This window comes from Nanorana parkeri, unplaced genomic scaffold (genome assembly GCF_000935625.1).
Source record: "Nanorana parkeri isolate BGI_ZX_2015 unplaced genomic scaffold, ASM93562v1 scaffold1166, whole genome shotgun sequence".
NCBI classification, from domain to species: Eukaryota; Metazoa; Chordata; class Amphibia; order Anura; family Dicroglossidae; genus Nanorana; species Nanorana parkeri.
This window is the reverse complement of record NW_017307434.1, coordinates 113,329-129,578: the sequence shown is the minus strand read 5'-3', so window position 1 is coordinate 129,578 and position 16,250 is coordinate 113,329. Positions and strand designations below refer to the sequence as shown.

At 43.8% G+C, this 16,250-nt stretch overlaps 1 protein-coding gene across 2 annotated transcripts in view; it reads left to right on the top strand.

The window, feature by feature from the left end:
• Positions 1–16,250, top strand: part of CUNH18orf25 (chromosome unknown C18orf25 homolog) — an 84,688-nt gene that overhangs the window by 32,596 nt on the left and 35,842 nt on the right. The gene's annotated exons all lie outside the window — the stretch shown is intronic.

Sequence of the window (16,250 nt, the reverse complement as noted above, 5' to 3'; positions counted from 1 at the left end):
TCTTTCAATCCTTCTAAAAGGTAGGATGGAACGTGCCTATTGGTTATGGAATGGGTTGGTTTGTCCCTGTGTGCTCGCTGTAAGTGGGGTCTCTGGTGGTCCTCGGTATTGAAGCCATCCCTCACCTCAGAGGGTAATTTATTTTATTCTCGCAAACATACATTCTACCATCTTTCATGCTTGGCTTAATTGATAATTGAAGCTCCTCCTTTGTAGTACGGGGATCTATTTGGGGCTTAGGCAGCATGTTCTAAATCCAAAGGTTTTACCCTCTATGAAGAGGAAGGGATGGCTCTGAAATGCCTGAAAGAGGACAATTTTTTTTAACAGATTTTGATGTTGAACCATCAACTACTAATCAATAACGTTCGTTAACACTCGTGCCTGATCCCCAGTAACAGAGACCTGATGAAAAGCTATTTTCAATGTTTTTAAAAAAAAAACCCGAGAACCTTGTGAAGATATATGGAGAACCCCTACACCTCTGAGGCTCCTGTGTACAATTTGGCCTTACCTCAGTCTGTAGGACATCCACTTTAGGTTATGAATAAAAATGAAGAGAAGCTTTGCTGGTGGTTAGCCCAAGCCTCTGAATTGAAGTGTCAGATGGGTTGCTGCCCATACAGTTGATTATGTTGATGACAATCGCAAACAGCATGGTTGAAAAATGCAGCTGATAAAGGGTCCTGTAATGAGAGAAATATACATTAAAATTCTAAATTCTTTAAATGCTTGCGGTTTGTCTGACCCTTTTGACTTCAGTACTTACTGATTCCAAACAACTATCAGAGCTCCTAATGATTATACATGTTATGAGTCAGGGACTTGAATAGTATGGATGGCAGATCATCGCTCATCTTGGAAAAAGGTCAGCATGGCAGCCCCCATATTTGTCTCATGATGACATAGTTGCTTTAAAGAAGCTGTCACACTGACTGGTAGCACATGGATTATGTCTATCTGTATCTCTATTTGGGTTCCTACCCTGTTGCCAGAACATGTCTGCATTTTTCCCACACCTCCCTATCTGGTTTTTGCATTATCGTTCAATTTTAAGAGGATCAGAACTGTGGAAGCTGTGCCTAGAAAAGGCAAGCAGAGGGCAAAGGACTGTTGGGAAGATTGCCTCACTAATGAATAGGTGTCAAGAATAAGTATTATGAAAGCGGAGTGCCAGAGCCACTTATCATAGCAAAAAAAGGAGTAAAACGTCAAGCAAAGAAGATTGCCATTGAGGAGGATGAAGGCACGTTTGTTTCAATACAGCCTTACAGAAATAAACTGGTAATAGGGGAACCTGGTTGAGGAATGTTTTAGGGACTGGCCTGTCCCCTTCGCCAGCTTCATTGTCCTTCATGGCAAAGGACTAGTCACCAGTATTGCCTACAGATCCCTGCAGCTGAGCATGTTCCCATTATTTATGTTGCCTTGTTCTGTGTGTCAGGGTGACCATCTTGGTAGAGGCAAGGCTTTGCTTCCTCATGTTGCCCCTTATTGACTTGTGATCTGATGAGGGAATATTCATGAAGCAGGTGAGGTGCAGAAAGCACAGATCCACATAATAAATAAAGCAGAAGCAGGGTGATCCTTTCACTGCAAGTTCTCAGGTATAGCTATCTCTTCAGCAGGAGATCAGTGAGCAGCATAGCAATGACGTCACCAAATCTGGTGAGACCAGCATTCAGAGACCACAATGCTTTAGACCAGGGGTAGCCAAACTGCCGCCCTCCAGCTGTGATGAAACCAAGTCCCATTAGGCATTGCAAGTCTCTGACAGCCACCGGAAAGGCCTACTGAGGCAGATGCATGATAGTATTTGTAGTTTCCCCACAGCTGGAGGGCCGCAGTTTGGCTACCCCTGCCTTAGATGCTCTCGCCTTCAGATGTACAGCTGTGAGGCTTGTCAAAGGAAGCGCGCTCCTATTTTTTAGAAAGCATTCTAGGTGAAAGGTGAACTAACATTTCTAGATGTTCCCTATTATTAGATAACAAATCTTTACATTTTGAGTTCAGGACCACTTTGCGGCTTGAAAGGTATTTCCGGTTGTTCTGTCTGTTGAATTGCCATGGTGGAATTCATAGTTTGAGGTGTATGAGTGTCATGTTGCAAGAGACCATTCATTTAAACAAAAATATGTTAAATGCTTGTATAAAATAAATGCTTCATTTGATGTTTATTCTTTCTTCCAGGCCGAGCTTTAATTACTCCGTGGACTGCCAAACATCAAAATATTCGAAACAAAGCAGCTGAAGAATCGCGTTATGATTACGTTGATCCGAAGAAGTTGGCGTTCCTTTTACCCTTCATAGGAATGAAGTAAGTGTTGTTTTTGTTTTGTTTTTCTGTTTTCTCAGTGTTCATTGGAGGACACTGTAGACCCCTGGGCGCTCTTTGCCATTGTAATGGCGACCCGGAATGCTGAATCTCCTTCAGTCTTGAAACAGCAGCAGGGAAAGAACATCTCCCGAGGACACTAAGCTTAATTGGGGTCAGGTGGCTGTGCATTGGGAGAAGCCAAGCCATCTGCTTCCTGGGGCTGGCCCTATTCTGTAATAATGTCTTCGTACAACCTGTGGGCTTAACTAAGAAAATACAGTGGTACCTCGGTTCACAAACTTAATTCGTTCCACGATTCTGGTCGCGAACCGAATCAAACTTATCAGACCGCGATCTCGACTTGAGGAAGCCACGACCATGTGTCAGAGCAGGGAAGATGGCTGCGGTTGTGTTAGTCACCGATGCAGAGTTCGTGAACAGAAGCAAAATTTTGCCGAACTTCCTGTCTGCATACCGAATTGTTTGAATAGAAGCGTTCGTGAACCGAGGTACCACTTGATAACTTTCTTCCATTAATGCTTAGGAGCGTTGATCGAGGAATCCCCCCTCTGTCTTCATCGTATTCTGACTCCGGCCGCTGTCAAAATGCCTGAACAGAGCCTGCAGTTTATTGGCTGTTCTGTTCGTGTGAAGGTTTTCTGACTGGCTCCTTCAATCAGCTGATTGAGGGATGTCGGCCCAAAAGGTAGTGTCTGTGGAAATTTTGGCCGGTCATCAAGAACCAGCCAAAATTCACAGTGTATGGCCAGTGTCCTTACCTCCTAGTGGCCAAATCAAAACTCAATAGTGAACTGAAGTGTCCCCCAATGAACAACTGAAGAAAAGGGTTTTGCGGTAAGTACACAAAACCTACACCCCTCTTGGTATTAGAAAAATATCTATTTCTTTGATTTCACAGAACTGACACCAGCTGGGATTCTGAAACTGAGTCAGTTGAGGAGGACCAGTTTCTAACAACTGCTGAAAAATGGGACGGCACAAATGTTGGCGCAGAGGAAGAACATAAGCATGTGGGTGACCAGCTGCAGCAGGCACCATGACGTTCCCAAAAAGAAGGAAGAAAGGAGTCACACGGTTCTTTGTGTGTTTTGATGAAGCGTTGTAAGAGAACTCCCATAGTTTGCTCTGAGTTTAATTACCTTAGTGGAGGAAAGTCCATTCCAATATATAGTGGTAATGCTTATGTCTCTTCGTACATTCCAAGGCAGTCCACCTGCGTTCCTCATCCCCCTTCTTGCAGCTCCACCATCTGACCTTTAACCACCTGCTGCGGCATCACTACCACTCCATTTGGCTGCTACATGCCACAGTCCTACCTGCGGGGGATGTACGCTCAATATGCTTATTATCCATATCATGTGCCTCAATGAATACCCTCCTACCGGCATCAACAAGAGCACTTGGCCTTCATTTCACCAGCTTCATCAGTGTTTAATGTGCTCTTTGCAAAGTATTGAGACTTCTGATGACGCTCGGGCTTCTTTTCCTGTAACCTGTATTCATGCTGTTTTGGAATAATGTAAATAGTTTTTTTACAGTTACCATTCTTTCTTGAATGGTTTTTACGTTGTCTACATATTGTAGAGTTTTTTATGTTTTGTACCTTTCCAAGAAAATTTAAAAAAAGAAAAAAGGGAATATTTATCATTCCATTTTGCAGTAAGAAAAGTGTTTTTTTAATTAAAAAGTTTACAGCAATATAATAGTGTGTGATCCGTCTTTTAACATTTAAATGCATTTTTACAGCTTAACTGCAGTTTTACCTTTTTGTAGTCCCTTCAGTCTTGCACAGTTGTAGCGGCTCCTCTTCTGGACTGAAATGGCTTCCTCTGATTTCACTGCACACTGCGAGCTTCTCACAATGTGCATTTGAAGCTGCTGCAAGTCAGACAGAGCCCACCCTCATTTCCTGGCTGGGGGACATCCTAACCATCTAGCCTTTCTTACTATCCCTGGCCCACCCCTTTCATTCAATTCCAGTTCTTTCAATCATGGAGGCTCAGCATCATATGTGAGCATTACCTAGATTGGTCTGCATGCAAATACATTCTGCCCTGGAACTCCCACTTCTCCAGACTGACACCCACCCATCGAGGCATTTTGATATTTACGTAACTCCTTTGAACAGCCAGAAGATATCGGTGGTAGTCTGGCTTAGACCTCTCAGGTCTAATTTAATCAATATAGGGGTGGACAAGATAACAAACACTACATGAAAAGGGAGTTTAGGGGCTGAACCCCAGACAGAGGCAACACAAATGCATATATAACCCTACATTAATAAATATATAATTGTGTACTTGAATCTGACTTGGTATCAGCCTCTTGCAAACTGCTATACAGCAGAGCTCCGACAGGCCGAGGAGGAACCAGCACATGGAACCAATTGGTTGTGACCATGTGCTAACAAGGGACAGGCCATCTGTTTGAACTTTTTGTTCTTTCATTTGGTTATGTTTCCTCCCCGTTTTATAAAAACAAGTTTTATGTTTTGGAGCATAAAGGAAATTGGATTTGCTCTCATTTTTCTGGGTGCTGTAGCGTATTTTACAGAAAAATTTATAAGTGTAGTTGTACCTAGAGTTTAACAAATAGTAAAACTCTATGATCGCGGGGAGCATTAATTCCCTGCATTACAGCTTCCTCCTTTAAAGTGACTTTAAACTCAGGAGTTAAATCTTAAAAATACATTTCTGGATCCCGTCAGCTAAGTCGTGATCCGCTGCGGCGTCTCAGTATACCGCGAGCTGTAGCTCCCTATATACTGAGCCTAGGGTGATGTGAGGACGCTAGTTTGTGTCCTCCCGTTACCCTAAGGAGAACTATGGGGAAAAACACTGACCCCATAGTTCTCCTTTAAGGGACTTGAATGGATTTTTAAGGTTTAACTCCTGAGTTTAAAGGAGGAAACTGTAATGCAGGGAATTAATGCTCCCCGCGGTCATAGAGTTTTACTATTTGTTAACAAACTCCAGGTACAACTACAGCTATTAATTTTTCTGTAAAATACGCTACAGCACCCGGAAAAATGAGGGCAAATCCAATTTCCTTTATGCGCCAAAACATAAAACTTGCTTTTATAAAACGGCAGCTTTACACTTTGAGACAAGATTCGAGGGATATCTTCTGTGATGCGAGCCTATTTTGGATTCTTGGTGATAAACCTGTTTGTTTCCAGATGTATCACCTCCTCCATGTGCAGTGGCTGCACATGCCCAGCACAGATGATTAATTGGGAAATGAAGTGCTATCCTGTGACTTAATAATTACTTTTGACAGTTATTTGATTAGTTAGGATAAGTGCACCATCATGAAAGACTAATTATCTGGTAGTTGCTCTCATCTCCCTGGTACATTCCTGGTACCTTGCACCTTCAGATCGTCATCTGTTAATTCCAGACTTCCTTATGCCTCTTTCACACGTGTTAAAACCAAGCCTTGGAGAAGCGTTTTTCAAGCCTCTCTACCACCTATTAATGCTCATGTGGAATAATGCAACAGCGGCCGCCCATTGCTGTTCACACATGGGCGTTAGCACTTTGTTGCCATGTGTTAAATAGAATGCCTGTTGCGTTCTGGAGGCTTTGCCGCTGGACAAATACCTCCATTGAAGTGTATTGAAATGCCCCTTTAAATGCTTGGTCAATGCTGCTTTAGCTTTTTTCAGGCATCTAAGAAGCGTTGTACAGGTGTTTTAGGAGAGACGTGAGGATTTACTATCCCAGATACTACTGGAGAATCATGGAGTGAGTGGACAGAGCAGGTGCAGATGGCACTTCCTTTCTGCACACAGCCAGCATTTTGCCAGCAAGAGGACATTTTCTAGCCAGCTACTTGCAACCTGTGACGTCCTGACCTATGCCAACCCTAGTGCCAGTGTCATGCAAAGTAGTGCCAGCCATACCAGTGGCCGCTTATCAGTGCCAGCCATACGATTGTCAGGCATTGCAAGTACCAGCCAGAACCAGTCATGCCTGAAATAAATGTTGCATGGCTAATTGAAGCAGTTGAGCAACACCCAGAATTGTATGACCCAAGTCTGCCCAGCTACTGCGACGACTCAAAAAAAAAAAAAGAAATGTGGCAAGAAATCACCCAACGTGTACTGAGGGTGGACTGGAAAAGCCTGACAGCCAGGGAGCAGGAGAACAAAAGTGAGTATTGTTCCCATGACTTTCATGTATGTTGTTTTATGTCAAATATTACTATATATACCATGTGAAGATTAGCTCGTTATTGTCTAAAGATACATAAAGGGGTTACCCTTGCAGGGGTTTTCAGCATTTCTTGGCAAAGGAAATACTTCATAGCCTCCTGGCTTGCTCTGGCCTCACAAGCTTTAGGCCCTCAACCATCTCTATGCTGCAGACACTGACTCTTGCTGTACTCGGCTGCAATGTCTCTCAAACCCTATCCTGGCTGAAGCTTTTTTCCTGTCTCACTGGTGTAGCCCTGAACTCTGTTTCGCTCCCTACCAACACCCCATACACACCTACACAAGTGAACTGTTCGCCCACAAAACATAAACCGAGGGTTGGATGCTTCATCCCACGCAATACTCTACAAAGCCTCCAGGGTCCAGGAGCCGAACCAGAATTTACAATTCCCAGAGTAACCACAACCAGTTTCTTGTGACATGCATCCTGGGACCCCTCACTGTAAATGGTCGAGAACCCCTTGGTGCCACAAAACTCCATCACATGGCAGAACAGATATGACACTGAAACCTAATCAAGGTTTTTAGCAAGCCAAGAAATGTTGCAGACTCCTGCTCCCATTGGTGAGCGGTTTAGATGTATAAAATGTACATTATATTTGCAGTTAAAAAGGTCAAGATTCTTTGGAAAACGCCCAGAGCCCGGTACAAGAAGACCCGTCGTGCTATCTCCAGCCAGCCCAGTAGTTCTGGGGCCAAGAAGGTCAGGAGCCATGTTTTTTTTGAGGAGCTAGATTTTTTGAGGTCAATCATACAACCAAGATTGTGAGTATATTTTCCTGTTTCCATGTTCTGTCAGGACATAAAAGGGACATTCTTGAACGTATACTCCACATCTTGCTTTTTTTTTTTTCCCCCCATGTAGAACATTCGGCAATGTGGACGACAGTGACGCCAGCAATGATACCACATCGGAGCAGGAAAATGAGCAACCTATTGAACACAGGCAGCCAATGGAGTCATCACAGCTGTCTGCAACACCCACTGCCGGTGATCAAACGACTCTTCAATTGCCAGATAAACACCCTCCTCCCCCGCCATCTAAGCAATCCAGCATAATAAAAAAAAATATGCTGAGGCAGCAAACATTGATATACAGGCTTTCTTTAATGAGTTGAGGCAGCAGTTGGAGTGTCGGAGAAGGGATGAGCATATAGGGATGATCATGTATCCTCTTTTCACAAGTCCTTGGTGTTTGATATGCAGCAGATAGAACACCACCAATTCTCAGCCATGAAATCTGAAATCATGCAGGTTGTGCACAAGTACTTGCATATACCACCAACTCCACCTAGCAATCCCACCTTTTGTTTTTCCTGCTTCATCACACCCAATGCATACATACGCTATTCACAATACACAAACACCCTACCCCAACCACCCACACAACTCACATCCGCACACCAAGCACCCACCCCACCAGTCAATACCTCACCAAAATTTCCATATGGCCTTGAGACCTCTACTAGCTCTTTTTACAGCCCAAACCCATGACTTGTAATGACCAGTTTGTGGCACGATTTTGTCCAGCTCGGTTATATGGGGCTGTATTCCAAGACATGTCCTAAAGACAGATTCCTTACGTCATTTCCTGCCTCTAGTCCCACTATTGCTAGGATGCATGTTCTAGGCTCTGCTACTGCGCTTTTAGGCAATGGAGTGTTCAAGATGTTCTGAGTGTAAATGGGTTTGTAAAACCTCTTTAATGTTGGCCTTCGGTCTGTTCTTTTATGATGTTCATGTGGAGCATTGGCCTGTACCAAAAGTATGGAAATAGTCTATATACAAGAGGCAAGTGTATTCTGACAAAGGTGATTAAATCTTATTTTGGTCCAAAAAAATTGTATGCTGTGATGAGCTCCATCAAAGCAAAATCTGATCATGCCTACATGTGCCTATATTCTAAAAATAAATTATTGTTCGTTGGTCAAATTTTTTTATGTGTTGTGGCAGTATGAAGGTGCAGGAATTGGGGCTGATCTGAGTTGTGAAGGTGCAGGAATTGGGGCTGATCTGAGTTGTGAAGGTGCAGGCATTGGGGCTGATCTGAGGTCTTAATGTGCTGGAATTGGGTCTGACCTGAAGGTGCAGAAATTGGGGCTGATCTGAGGTGTGAAGGTGCTGGAATTGGGGTGATCTGAGGGGTGAAGGTGCAGGAATTGGGTCTGATCTGAGGTGTGAAGGTGCTGGAATTGGGACTGATCTGAGGTGTGAAGGTGCAGGAATTGGGGCTGATCTGAGGTTTGAAGGTGCAGGAATTGGGGCTGATCTGAGGTTTGAAGGTGTAGGAATTGGGGCTGATCTGAGGTGTGAAGCTGCAGGAATTGGGGCTGATCTGAGGTTTGAAGGTGTAGGAATTGGGGCTGATCTGAGGTTTGAAGGTGTAGGAATTGGGGCTGATCTGAGGTTTGAAGGTGTAGGAATTGGGGCTGATCTGAGGTTTGAAGGTGTAGGAATTGGGGCTGATCTGAGGTTTGAAGGTGTAGGAATTGGGGCTGATCTGAGGTTTGAAGGTGTAGGAATTGGGGCTGATCTGAGGTTTGAAGGTGTAGGAATTGGGGCTGATCTGAGGTTTGAAGGTGTAGGAATTGGGGCTGATCTGAGGTTTGAAGGTGTAGGAATTGGGGCTGATCTGAGGTTTGAAGGTGTAGGAATTGGGGCTGATCTGAGGTTTGAAGGTGTAGGAATTGGGGCTGATCTGAGGTTTGAAGGTGTAGGAATTGGGGCTGATCTGAGGTTTGAAGGTGTAGGAATTGGGGCTGATCTGAGGTTTGAAGGTGTAGGAATTGGGGCTGATCTGAGGTTTGAAGGTGTAGGAATTGGGGCTGATCTGAGGTTTGAAGGTGTAGGAATTGGGGCTGATCTGAGGTTTGAAGGTGTAGGAATTGGGGCTGATCTGAGGTTTGAAGGTGTAGGAATTGGGGCTGATCTGAGGTTTGAAGGTGTAGGAATTGGGGCTGATCTGAGGTTTGAAGGTGTAGGAATTGGGGCTGATCTGAGGTTTGAAGGTGTAGGAATTGGGGCTGATCTGAGGTTTGAAGGTGTAGGAATTGGGGCTGATCTGAGGTTTGAAGGTGTAGGAATTGGGGCTGATCTGAGGTTTGAAGGTGTAGGAATTGGGGCTGATCTGAGGTTTGAAGGTGTAGGAATTGGGGCTGATCTGAGGTTTGAAGGTGTAGGAATTGGGGCTGATCTGAGGTTTGAAGGTGTAGGAATTGGGGCTGATCTGAGGTTTGAAGGTGTAGGAATTGGGGCTGATCTGAGGTTTGAAGGTGTAGGAATTGGGGCTGATCTGAGGTTTGAAGGTGTAGGAATTGGGGCTGATCTGAGGTTTGAAGGTGTAGGAATTGGGGCTGATCTGAGGTTTGAAGGTGTAGGAATTGGGGCTGATCTGAGGTTTGAAGGTGTAGGAATTGGGGCTGATCTGAGGTTTGAAGGTGTAGGAATTGGGGCTGATCTGAGGTGGGAAGGTGCAGGAATTGGGGCTGAACTGAATGTGTGAAGGTGTGGGAAATAAAGCTCGTGAAGTTTGCAGGTGCAGAAATCGGGGTTTGTTTGAGGTTTAGGGCGCACTATTCACTGACGCACTGGTTGTCTAATGCTTGTAAACTGACAACTCAATGTGGAAAACATTTGCTGACCCCTGCAAAAGATTGCTTGTACGAGATCACAAGATTTGCCCAAGTTTTGGCCTTTCCAACTTGCACTACAACATACTTGGAGGTTCATAGTAAGCACAAATACTTCCAATACATTGCTAAGCGCAAATCTAAACTAGAATTAGAAGCATATCGGCAATAAAGAGAACAGACAAGTGATGCTGAACAACCACAAATTTTTATTCCACTCTTTGAAAAGGACAAATATTTGATTTGATCTGATAATGATGATCTACAAACATATTTGGGACATTGCAGCTTGAGTTTGAAACTCCTAAATATTGCCATGGCAGCTCGCCTTCTGCTGAACCTAAATACTTGGCATATCTCTCCCTAACATTCCATGCCTCATGGGTGCTTGGTCACATGTGCCAAATAGCATTCTCCAGGTCATGGGCAAGAGAGTCCTCAAAATTATATCCTTCCCTTTTTGGAGCACAAAATTGTGTAGAACCGAGGCAGTCTTGACCATGTTGTTCACATTTCTTGGATCCATTTGTATAGAACCTTGAAAAATCTTCCACTCATTGGCCAGTATACCAAACGCGCACTCCACAAATCTCTGAGCCCGTGTCAAACGATAATGAAGTACATTTATTCTCAAATCCAATCTTCTTGGTATGCGGCTTCATTACACTTGTAGAGCATGCAAATGCCTCATTGGCCACAATCACATAGGGAAAGGGCTCACCGTTGTTGGTTAATGGCCTAGGACTTGGAATGTTCAATAATTGTTCAATTATCCTCTTTCCCCCTAGGCTAGTCAGCGGAACTTCCGTAAGCACCTACATCTATTGCCACAAAATTATAATTGCTATCTGCAATGGCCAATAAAACTATAGGAACATATTTCTTGTAATTATAGAACTTGGCGCCATTGTTGGGGGCCATTTGAATATGGCTGTGTTTGCCATCCAGTGCTCTGATGCAGAGGGGGAAATTGCTGTTCTTGTCAAATTGTGTGCCGATTTCCAGCCACGGTTCCCCTGGTGTCGGCGTCACTATGTCTTTCAAAATTGCATCACATGTATCGTGTATAATATTGTGAATCGTGCATATGCCCAACCAAACAATGAAAGTGATGGGAGGAGAAGAATTTCCCTGTTGCCAAAAACCTGCAAAAATAGAATATAATTATCATTTTCATTCACTCCATCCCCTGTGTGTGTTTTCAGGTATAGGCACCAGACGCCTCATATCTGTGTGGGGGGGGGGGCTTAAGGATCTCCTTCAATATGTCAAAAGTTGAGTCTTTCATACAGGTATAGTCAGAGTTTGTGGGGGATAAGCGAGTAAATTCTGGCACAGTGTGGAAGCGACCCTTGGAAGGTCTCTGTGAGACAATTGGATGCACCCAATACTGACACTGCGCCCTACTCTTTTGCTGGGACATTTGGTCCATCATCATCATCCTCTTCAGCTAGGCAAAGCAGAGGATTATGTTGATCACTGCATATGAATCCATGTTATTGTCAAAAGACAGTTGGATCTATATTAATGCAGCAATACACAGCACAGAAAACCAACAATATGCCTGCAAATGTCACCACAGCCTAAGCACACCTCAAAGATCATTTCCCTTTATTACATCATCACTTCCCTCTTAACACTCCCCTACTTGCAGGACATTTTGCACGTTTTTTATGCCTCCTTAATGCCTTGAAAATGCTTGCCGAATGCCTTGCTAACACTATAGGCGAGTTAATCAGCATTCCTAATTCAAAATATTCTCAACGCATGTGTGAAAGAACCCTTAGTCTGGCTGCATATCTGCCTCTTTGACTTCAATTGGACTTTAAGGAACACTTCCACAAACATGCAGTTTGTTTTAAAATGTATGTAAACTACCCCTCTCCCCAAAAATCCTGGTATCTTACCCTCTGTTAACGTCATTAAAGGTGCATTTTGTTTTTTTTGCAGCCTTTTTTTACTTTTTTACCTGTTGATCTGGCCAGTTAGGGGCTTTCTGTCCTAGGAGGACAACACTCAGAGTCTGCTTTTGCAGAAACAATTTGTCACCCTTTAGTGTACAGACTGCTGGTTGGCTGTGTACTAGATCAGTCTACTGCACAGCTTCTAGCTCCTGTACCACCCGCTGCTTTGACATGCATGTTTATTAGGGCTGCACTGATACCAAAACTAGTATCAGTGCCGATAACGATAGAGTATTTGGGCGAGTACTCTTACTCGCCCAAATGCTCGATACTGGAACTTCCGGTCAGAGGGAGATCTCCCTCCTAATGGAGCGAGCTTCATTTCCAATCAGGAAGCTGGGTGTCGGGTTATGACCTGGCTTCCTCATTGGCCAGGAAGCCAGCTTCACTTGTTGCTAGGCAGCCTGGCTTTCTAACCAATCAGGAAGATGGGCGGGAAGTATAGCCGTTGTTCTTTTGCTAGAACACAGGCTTCCCAGACAATCAGGAAGCCCGCCGCCCGGCTTCCTGAAAATTGGGCCACCAGTATTGGTTTCCGGTATCGGCGAGTAACGGAAAAAAATATTGGTGCTCGATAACAAAAAACCGGTATAAGTGCACCCCTAATGTTTATAGTGGAAGGAGTGCAGATCCGGAGAACGGTGCATGGCTTGCTTTTATGCAAATTTTTTAAAAAAGCGACTGATTTATGTGAATAAATACTTTGGGTTGTTATACTTTTTTTTTTTTGCCACAACTATGTTCTGCAACATCTAAAGTTTTCCAAGCATAACCTAATGAGAAAGTTGTAATGGATACTGTATATGCATACCAGCTTACGTGCCAAAAAATGTATTTCTGTTAGACCAGTTTTGTGATCCAGGAACCCCTGTCACAGGCCACAAAAAAAAAAAAATGCATGAACATTTACCCATGTTTTAGACCAATCATTATAGACTCTGCAAGTATGGAAAAATACCTATAGACCTGCTAGAAAAGCTCCTGGTTTCTTGTTGAGCTGGCAACACATAATTTTGGAATGGTATCAACCCTGCCAAGTTGTCTTTTGCTAACCTGTACAATCGCCCCCCCCCCACCTGTTCTGTAGTCCAAGATAAGTGGGAGGACTAATTAGACTCCTTGAGATAACCAAGGGAGTGGAATTTCTATCGCCCGACACCTGGACAAGTAGTTTTTTTCTACATTCAGCCCTGCTGGTCAGGTGACCACGCTGACCAATAAGAAGCACTTCTTCGCATTGGTTAGAGTTTTAGTTAAAATTCATTTTTTTGTATCAGGACCAGTAGAATGTCATGAGGGACAAGTAGATTGGGCCCCCGCTTTAGTCCTTTGGACAAGTATTTTTAATAAAAATTTCCACACACCCCGGTAACCCAGGAAAAGGTCCGCTCTAAATTTTTGATATAACAAAACACTTTCAATAGACCTGTAGAGAGATTTTAGAGGTCCAAGCCTGTGTGAAAATCCCATACCTCAGGAACGCTGGGTCCCGACAAGAGCCCAACCACTCTGTTTGAACTCCCTCAGGCACTACACTCTGCAGCCCCACCTAGGATGACCCCTCAAGCCCATATTGGGTAAAACGTTGGAGAGGAGCGGTCCTAGGTGTGGCTGTATTGTGCCATGCCTGGGGTCAATTAATTTGGATGTGATCTGATGTCATCAGTGTGCGTCTTCCTTCTGAAAAAACTCTCAGTAGTATATTTATCAGATCAAAAGGGAGATAACCTGAGAAGTTAATTATTAGAGTTTAAATACACGGTAAGCATTACAACTTGACCACCTACTTGCCCCGAGCCTGCTGATTACTATGCTTGCATGCTATGCAGGTCATTATAGGACACTTGGGTACAGATTGGGGTATTCATACTAGCTGTGTTTTAAAATATAATTTAATTATATTACCAAACCCATAACTGGATTGAATTATGTTCTTTTTAACATCTGCCTACAGTTAAGCTTTTTTGTTTTTGTTTTTTGCTTTTGCATGTGATTGTAAATGGTGATCAAACTGCTGAATAATGATTCATTACAACTACAAATGTAATATCTATTGCGTAACTTGTTTCCATGATTGCCTACACGCATGGCACAGTGCAAAGATATTTGACGCTTCCTTATCATTTCTCTCCCCTGCTGTGTGCAGCTCTGGTCTGTTCACCAAGAAGTCTTGTGGATGCAAGTGGTTGGTGAACCAGTCCGTTTTCAGAAATGTTAAGCATTTTTTCCACCCTAGATAGACATAAGAGGGTTGGTGGAATGTGTCTGGTTGAACCAACCTCTAGCTTCCAAAGGATGAGCTCTTCAGGCAGAACCAATACACAGCAGTCCCACTCTTGCTGCATTCAGTTAGTCAGGAGTGTGTATTAAAGGGGACCTTTACCCCCTTTCACTACAAATCATATTTGTATGCAGCTCTGCATGCTGATATGAAATCATCTCACATTCATTGGTTAAGCATATTTTTCTTTTCAATTATGGTTTTTCCACTTCCTGGTCCTCTTGGATGATGTAATCATCAATGATAATGATGTAATCATGCCCAAGCTTTGCATCCTGGGAAGGTTACATCAGCAGAGCATTGCTGGGAAATCTCATCTGTAATCTCACCAGATCTCAGGGAAAGGCATTTTCCTCCCCTGAGATTGATTGATGCAGATATATTAATCTGCCCTTAGTAAAAATGGCCACTGTGAGAAGAATGGGGAGGAAAAGAGAAACAAGGTATGCAAACAATACAAAGCTGCAAATATCTAGAAGTATGTGTTTGTAGATTGTCATTACTAAACATTTCTAAAGGTGTTTTATTTGTTTGTAATTTCAAAGATTTGGGTACTGTTCCTTTTTAAAGGCAGTGGGTGGAGCTGGGAACTGAGCCCCAGACAGACCTCTCTAGTGAGTGTATGTATACACTGAGTGGCCAGATTATTATGACCACCCCATCAGTACTTTGTTGGGCCGCCCCGTGACTCCACGAGATGATGAAAGGTGATGCGAGGAATCTGACACGGCACTGTTGCCTTTCTGTTGTCTTGTACCAGTCTTGCCACTCTCCGTTCTGCCCTAACATTGACTAGTCGCTGACGGCCACAATTCGCACGTTCAGACCCAGATTTTCGGCTGACAGTCCAGTCTTTAAACACTTTAACAATGAGCCGCTCTTGAACATTTAACGAATTCTGCTGTTTTGCTGATACTCGCTCCATGGCTCCAAGCGCCAACAATCATCCCACGTTCAAAGGCTGTTAAATTGCGTTGTTTCCCCGTATCTTCAGAAACAAATCACTTCTACTGTCGTGGTAACCAACCTGCTTCCCTATTTATAATGGTCTGGCCCTCTAGCAACTTCCGCGCCAAATTATAGCTAATTTGCCTACAAACGTCAGGTGGTCATAATAATCTGGCCACTCAGTGTATATAATAGTGTGTGCTACTTTTTTTTTTTATCTGGTTGAGTCCTTGTTAAGCATTTGACTTGCAGAAGAGGAGCTGGTTGTCAAAGACCCTGATGACCAATCTTCCTCAATGACACAGCAGGGTTATCTCCCTAGTTCGGAATAAATATAAGTCAAAGTACTGCAGCGCTGAACACTGAAAAATGGCCTGGCCAGGTAGGGGATCTAAACACCTGGTCTTCAAGCAGTTAATAATATAATAGCAAATACCTACTTCTCTTTTTGCCACTGGGGCAATCTGCCTAAAGTAGAGATTCTCTTCCCCCTTTCTGAATCCTAGCTGATCTCACACTCCCCGCCTCTTCCCATCTACTGCCCAATTCCGTACTATTAACAAATCCTCTTCCCATCCTCTGCAGTCCTCTAGAACTCCCCTCCAAGCGCTCACCTGCTAATAGGCAGAATTTCATTGTTGCTCCTGGGGGTTTTGCTGCTCCTCCTGAGGCCTAGTCATGCCTCGCCCTGGCACACTTGCTTTTTGCCCTGGTTCTTTTACTCTACCTCTGATTGCTGATGGTCCTCTTCTTCACAGCCTGGTGCCAGTTTATGGCCCGCTTCGCCACCCCCTAATGCCACTGGATGGGCTGCTCCTAGGACTTGTATGTCCACTTACCAGCTCTCACTAATGCATCTGTACAGGATCCTGCT